Source organism: Procambarus clarkii, chromosome 42 (genome assembly GCF_040958095.1).
Source record: "Procambarus clarkii isolate CNS0578487 chromosome 42, FALCON_Pclarkii_2.0, whole genome shotgun sequence".
Classification (NCBI taxonomy): domain Eukaryota; kingdom Metazoa; phylum Arthropoda; class Malacostraca; order Decapoda; family Cambaridae; genus Procambarus; species Procambarus clarkii.
Window position 1 is genome coordinate 1,545,104 of NC_091191.1, and position 6,000 is coordinate 1,551,103.

At 44.1% G+C, this 6,000-nt stretch overlaps 1 protein-coding gene across 1 annotated transcript in view; it reads right to left on the minus strand.

Annotated features, from left to right (window-relative positions):
- The window catches only part of LOC123770330 (uncharacterized), a 197,647-nt gene extending 192,941 nt beyond the window's left edge, over positions 1–4,706 (minus strand). Inside the window, exon 1 of the mRNA XM_069339797.1 lies at positions 4,688–4,706. The gene's annotated coding sequence lies outside the window, so the exon portion shown is untranslated. The remainder of the gene's footprint in view (positions 1–4,687) is intronic.
- Between the last annotated feature and the right edge of the window lie 1,294 nt (positions 4,707–6,000).

Sequence of the window (6,000 nt, forward strand, 5' to 3'; positions counted from 1 at the left end):
TCATCAATAATAATAATAGTTATCTTTTTTTGGATATAAGGTATAATTAACTTAAATGAACGATAGTAATTTTTAAAGCCCTCCACCCAACCTTTTAGCCTTTGTTAAACATATTTAAATTTGCTACCTGAGAGCAGGTAGTAAACACGTAGCCTCCGTAATGCATGCAAATGTTATGATTTTAAAATTGAAGTGTTGCCCCCTCACTTTGAGGTCGCTTACTGCCAGACGTAAGATGATAATTATTTACCGGTTCTCTGTCGGTTTAGGCGTCATCTCGCCCATTGATCTGCATCATTTACCAGCGGACGGAAGAGGGCGCGGGCTGGCTCCTCCGGGAAGGATATTATATGATTATACGCCTCGTATAAATTTGGCGTAAAGTGCGCGTATTTTGTGACTCAGTTTCTTGTTGCAAAGAAAAGGCGGGTGGGCGGAGACGGTGACGTCACAACCATCAGTCAGCTGGCGCGTACTGCTCGCTGATTGGTCGACCGCCGCGGGGGAAAAAAACCCGCGCAAAATGGAGGGCCAAAACGTGCAATCGGCTCTTGACTCGTCTCGTATTTCTCAGTTTTCCCCGGCAACTTAACTCCGCCTGGAAGTGAAGATTGATCACTATATACGAACTGAAGAGCGGCAGGAGCCCTTGAAGGCTCGAACCGGTGCCTGTTGTATCCGGACCATGGGGTGGGGGGGAGGGGGGACGACGACTCGTCAGTAAACAATGAAGTGTGTGGCCGATAAGACGTCCGTCTGTCCGTCACCCGCACTCTCCGGCTCCCTGCCTCCTCCTCCTACCAACCATTACCTCCTGTCCACTCCCGTCCCTTCGGTTTATGACAGCTTCCCTGGACGGATAGTTCCGTTGATCACAAACCCTGCTGGTTGACCGCCAACAACTGCCAACCCGAAGGCTCCCGCTACCGGTATTATAAAGGATATCGAGATAATTTCTTCTCCGTATCCTCCATCCCCAATTCAGAAGCTATAAAAAAATGAATTTCGATTAACATTTAATTCCAAAGTCTAGATCACTCCGTTCCCCCGGGCCACCCGCTCCGAACAACTGACAATCATTTGCCTTCTGCAGACGACTACGAACTAGTCCCGTTGTCCGATATCAAATGCCAACATCATTCCAACTCTGATATTCACCTTTAAACGACAGACATTGACTGTCACAAGGCTGATATTGACAGTCACGAGGGGCAGACATTGACAGTCACGAGGACAGACATTGACAGTCACGAGGACAGACATTGACAGTCACGAGGACAGACATTGACAGTCACGAGGACAGACATTGACAGTCACGAGGACAGACATTGACAGTCACGAGGACAGACATTGACAGTCACGAGGACAGACATTGACAGTCACGAGGACAGACATTGACAGTCACGGTTATAATGTATTAATGATCATACACAGAAAGACCATAAATATACAGTAAGATCCAGAGAGAAATCATACTAACGTCATGAATCAATGAAATATTTATACATTGAAAAAATAAACACAGCATTGAAAATACACAGTATTGAAATACAGAGCATTGAAAATACACAGTATTGAAATACAGAGCATTGAAAATACACAGTATTGAAATACAGAGCATTGAAAATACACAGTATTGAAATACAGAGCATTGAAAATACACAGTATTGAAATACAGAGCATTGAAAATACACAGTATTGAAATACAGAGCATTGAAAATACACAGTATTGAAATACAGAGCATTGAAAATACACAGTATTGAAATACAGAGCATTGAAAATACACAGTATTGAAATACAGAGCATTGAAAATACACAGTATTGAAATACAGAGCATTGAAAATACACAGTATTGAAAATACTGTACTGTTTTCTAACAGCATTTTCGTAATTAAACAATACATGTATATCAAAAAGTTTCAAGGCCTTGACAATATTTTCGAACCCAGAAAAATATGGTAAACATAACACTTTTTTTGGCGAATTTGCTACGGGAAACTTCTAAAAAACTCTGTGGATAACAAAACTCTGTGGATAACAAAGCTTGAGACGAATAGAATCAACATTCTTAAGCTTTTCATCCAAGAAGACTGGCGACTTTAAGAAAGAGAAAAGATTCGTACTGGAATCCTCTTTCTTAAATTCATCTTCATTTAGAAAAAAAGTTGAAAAAATTACTCTCTTCATTTTATAATTTTACTGGGCCTAGCGAGTGTTCCTAATGGATGCAGTTCGCTGAAGAATTCTTCAAGTTCTTCAGAAGCAGAAGGAAAGTGGAGACGTGTTGGCTATAGTGATCCAATATATATATTCCATGTAGGATGAAGAGAAATGAGGTGTTACCCAGGCCACACACTAGAAAGTGAAGGGACGACGACGTTTCGGTCCGTCCTGGACCACAATCGACTTGAGAATGGTCCAGGACGGACCGAAACGTCGTTGTCCCTTCATTTTCTAGTGTGTGGTCTGGTCAACATACTTCAGCCACGTTATTGTGACTCCTCGTCTGTAGGTGTTACCCAGGTGAAGGATTGTTTAATCTTTCAGTCGGTTAGAGCAGTAGTTATATAAACTGGCAGTTCTGTCTTGGTCTTGTAGATGGTTGGACGTACCTAAGTTTAAGCTAGCTATTGAATGTTGGGCGAGTGTTTGGTGTGTAGTGCTTCCGCTATGTCGAGTAAAATGAGTATATTTGGCCAGCTATTGTAATGGCCGGTTTATGTGTAGAAATTATGTGAACGTTAATGGAGCCTTGTTGTTGTTACACTGCCAAATATATTTTACGTCCACTATGGGCTCACCATAGCCCGTGCTACTTGGAACTTTTTGTTCCACGTAGCGAATCTTAAACAACAACAACAACAACATGCCAAATATGAAATGAGGTGCTGGTGGGAGACTTGTTCATAAACAAATTACCTGTCTTCTTACTCTTGTAGTAAATGATGTATTGTATCTTGTGTTTACTCTTGGTACGAGTCACGCTTCTGGTGACTGTGACTTACAGGACACCTTCGCTCATCTGTGGTTCCTGGAGAAGTGTTTCATCAATGGGTCAGGTTGTGTAGCCTTGACCACTTCATCAGCAGCATCATGGTAGTACACTTTCCTTTTAATAATATTGGAGCCCTCTTAGACTCGGTTACAACTTCTTGAGGTTATCTTGAGATGATTTCGGGGTTTTAGTGTCCCCGCGGCCCGGTCCTCGACCAGGCCTCCACCCCCAGGAAGCAGCCCGTGACAGCTGACTAACACCCAGGTACCTATTTTACTGCTAGGTAACAGGGGCATAGGGTGAAAGAAACTTTGCCCATTGTTTCTCGCCGGCGCCTGGGATCGAACCCAGGACCACAGGATCACAAGTCCAGTGTGCTGTCCGCTCGACCGACCGGCTCCCCCCCAACTATCTCTGGGAATTCTCATTATCTGCTGATGTAGACCTGACCAAATGTAAACTGTGTCAACAAAATTATTCGCACACCCTCCGTCACTATGTGATGGAGTGCGACAAGATACGTGAATTCAGAGACAATTTTATAACAAATGTTCAAGAGCAGGAGATGAGTCACAATAACGTGGATAAAGTATGTTGACCAGACCACACACTAGAAGGTGAAGGGACGACGACGTTTTGGTCCGTCCTGGACCATTCTTAAGTCGATTGAGACTTGACTTCAGACAGTAGACTTGAGAATGGTCCAGGACGGACCGAAACGTCGTCGTCTCTTCACCTTCTAGTGTGTGGTCTGGTCAACACTGTTCAAGAAATGTGTAAATATTTAACTCAAAATGATCTGCTGGCAGAAGTCTTGGCCTAACATCCCCAGTTTGCTAACTGTAGGTAGTAACTAAGTGATTGTAACCTATCCACCGTTGCCCACTGGATGCGGAGCGGTGTGCAGGACAAACATATCAATTGTGACACTAGCTCTCCACATATTAAACTTGCTTAACTTAGAAACTGTACTTTAGAAAACTAGTCGATCTCGAGCCCATTGTTGATGTGACGATATGTATTGAATTTTGTAACTAGCTCATCAAGACTGTAACTAGCTTAGCTACATGAACTGTGGGGTTCAGTCCTTGAGCCCATTATGTTGCCTCTGTAACCCTTTTCACTACCGCCCACAAGATGGGTATGGGGTGCATAATAAATGAACTGAACTGAACCTTCGGATGACCTCCACATAACCATTAGAGTATCAGTTATGGACAAGGACCTGCTTCACTCTACTGAGTTCCTGCCCATCCACCATCCACCTGGACCTGTGTGTAAGGCCACGACTGACGTATGCGTCAAAAACCCATCGATTGTATTGGTCAGGACACTCACTGCTAGCATTAATACATTCCTGTGTTAATTACAGTCTCCGTGGTGTACTGGTAAGACACTCGCCTGGCGTTCCGCGAGCGCTATGTCATGGGTTCGTATCCTGGCCGGGGAGGATTTACTGGGCGCAAATCCTTAACTGTAGCCTCTGTTTAACGCAACAGTAAAATGTGTACTTGGATGAAAAAACGATTCTTCGCGGCGGGGATCGTATTCCAGGGACCTGCCCGAAACGCTACGCGTACTAGTGGCTCTACAAGAATGCAATAACTCTTGTATATATCTCAAAAATTCCTCCCTAGTCACAATTCCTTTCAGAGACTAGGAAACAGTTACATCTAGGAAAGGCAACTTACCTTTACTCTCCATCTTGTAAATGAAACAAGAACGGAATTTTGCTCGAAATCTTCCTTGAGCAGAAGACGCCCTTGTTCCTGTCAGGTACCTGCAAAAAAAAATGTCAACATACCATCAGAAGACGTCAAGTTTAATTAACGTCTAGAACTCCAGGTAAACAGAACTTTCTAGAAATCTAGGAAGAACAGAAATAACAAATCTTCAATAGAACAGGGAGAGGGGACAACCCGTGGCAACACTATCTACTTGTTTCACAGGAAGCCATCGGGGCTCACGAAAGGTATCTTTTCTCACATGCTTCGAGTAGTTAGAATAAGTACGTATTCTGGGATGTCAAGAGCGGTACAAGCTGGAGCCCGATAAACATTTTATCCATCATTCCAATTGTGTCATTCACGGGCACACTGGGGACCGAAGGAGGTCTTAGTCCCGACGTAAATGATCCTCGCAAGAAGTCAGCTAATTTCTGGGGAAACTTAAGGCTGAGAGCCCTCGCCTAGTATGGGTGATCAGGGTGTTGAGTCCCTTAGCCAGGCTGTACCTGGGTGTAGGTATCAGGGTGTTGAGTCCCTTAGCTAGGCTGTACCTGGGTGTAGGTATCAGGGTGTTGAGTCCCTTAGCCAGACTGTACGTGGGTGTAGGTATCAGGGTGTTGAGTCCCTTAGCCAGGCTGTACCTGGGTGTAAGTATCAGGGTGTTGAGTCCCTTAGCCAGGCTGTACGTGGGTGTAAGTATCAGGGTGTTGAGTCCCTTAGCCAGGCTGTACGTGGGTGTAAGTATCAGGGTGTTGAGTCCCTTAGCCAGGCTGTACCTGGGTGTAGGTATCAGGGTGATCATGGGTCCAAGAATGCTGCCAGGTTGACAGGTCTTGACAGTGCCATAAGCACACCCAGGCTCGTACTCTCCAGATGACCCTCAGAAAGGTTCCATAGTGATCCTTCGGAATATAATTTGATCAGAGAAGATTACCTATATTTTCTCCATATATTCATCATCATTGAGAATGCATATATTGGCAACTTATCACTTCTAACGGTAATTTCCTTGTAGATTCCTTAGGCTGGCTCCAGCAAGAAAATGTAGTGGAGGATGTGTTGTGACTGATGTGTGTCTTGTGTAGCTGTGTTCTGTACTCCCCTTATTGTGCTAGCCGGGGGTTGAGCTTTGGCTCTTTGGTCCCCCCTCTCAACTGTCAATCAACTGGTGTACAGATTCTGGCGCATATTGGGCTCTATCATATCTACATTTGAAACTGTGTATGGAGTCAACCTCTACCACATCACTACTTAATGCATTCCATTTATTAACTACT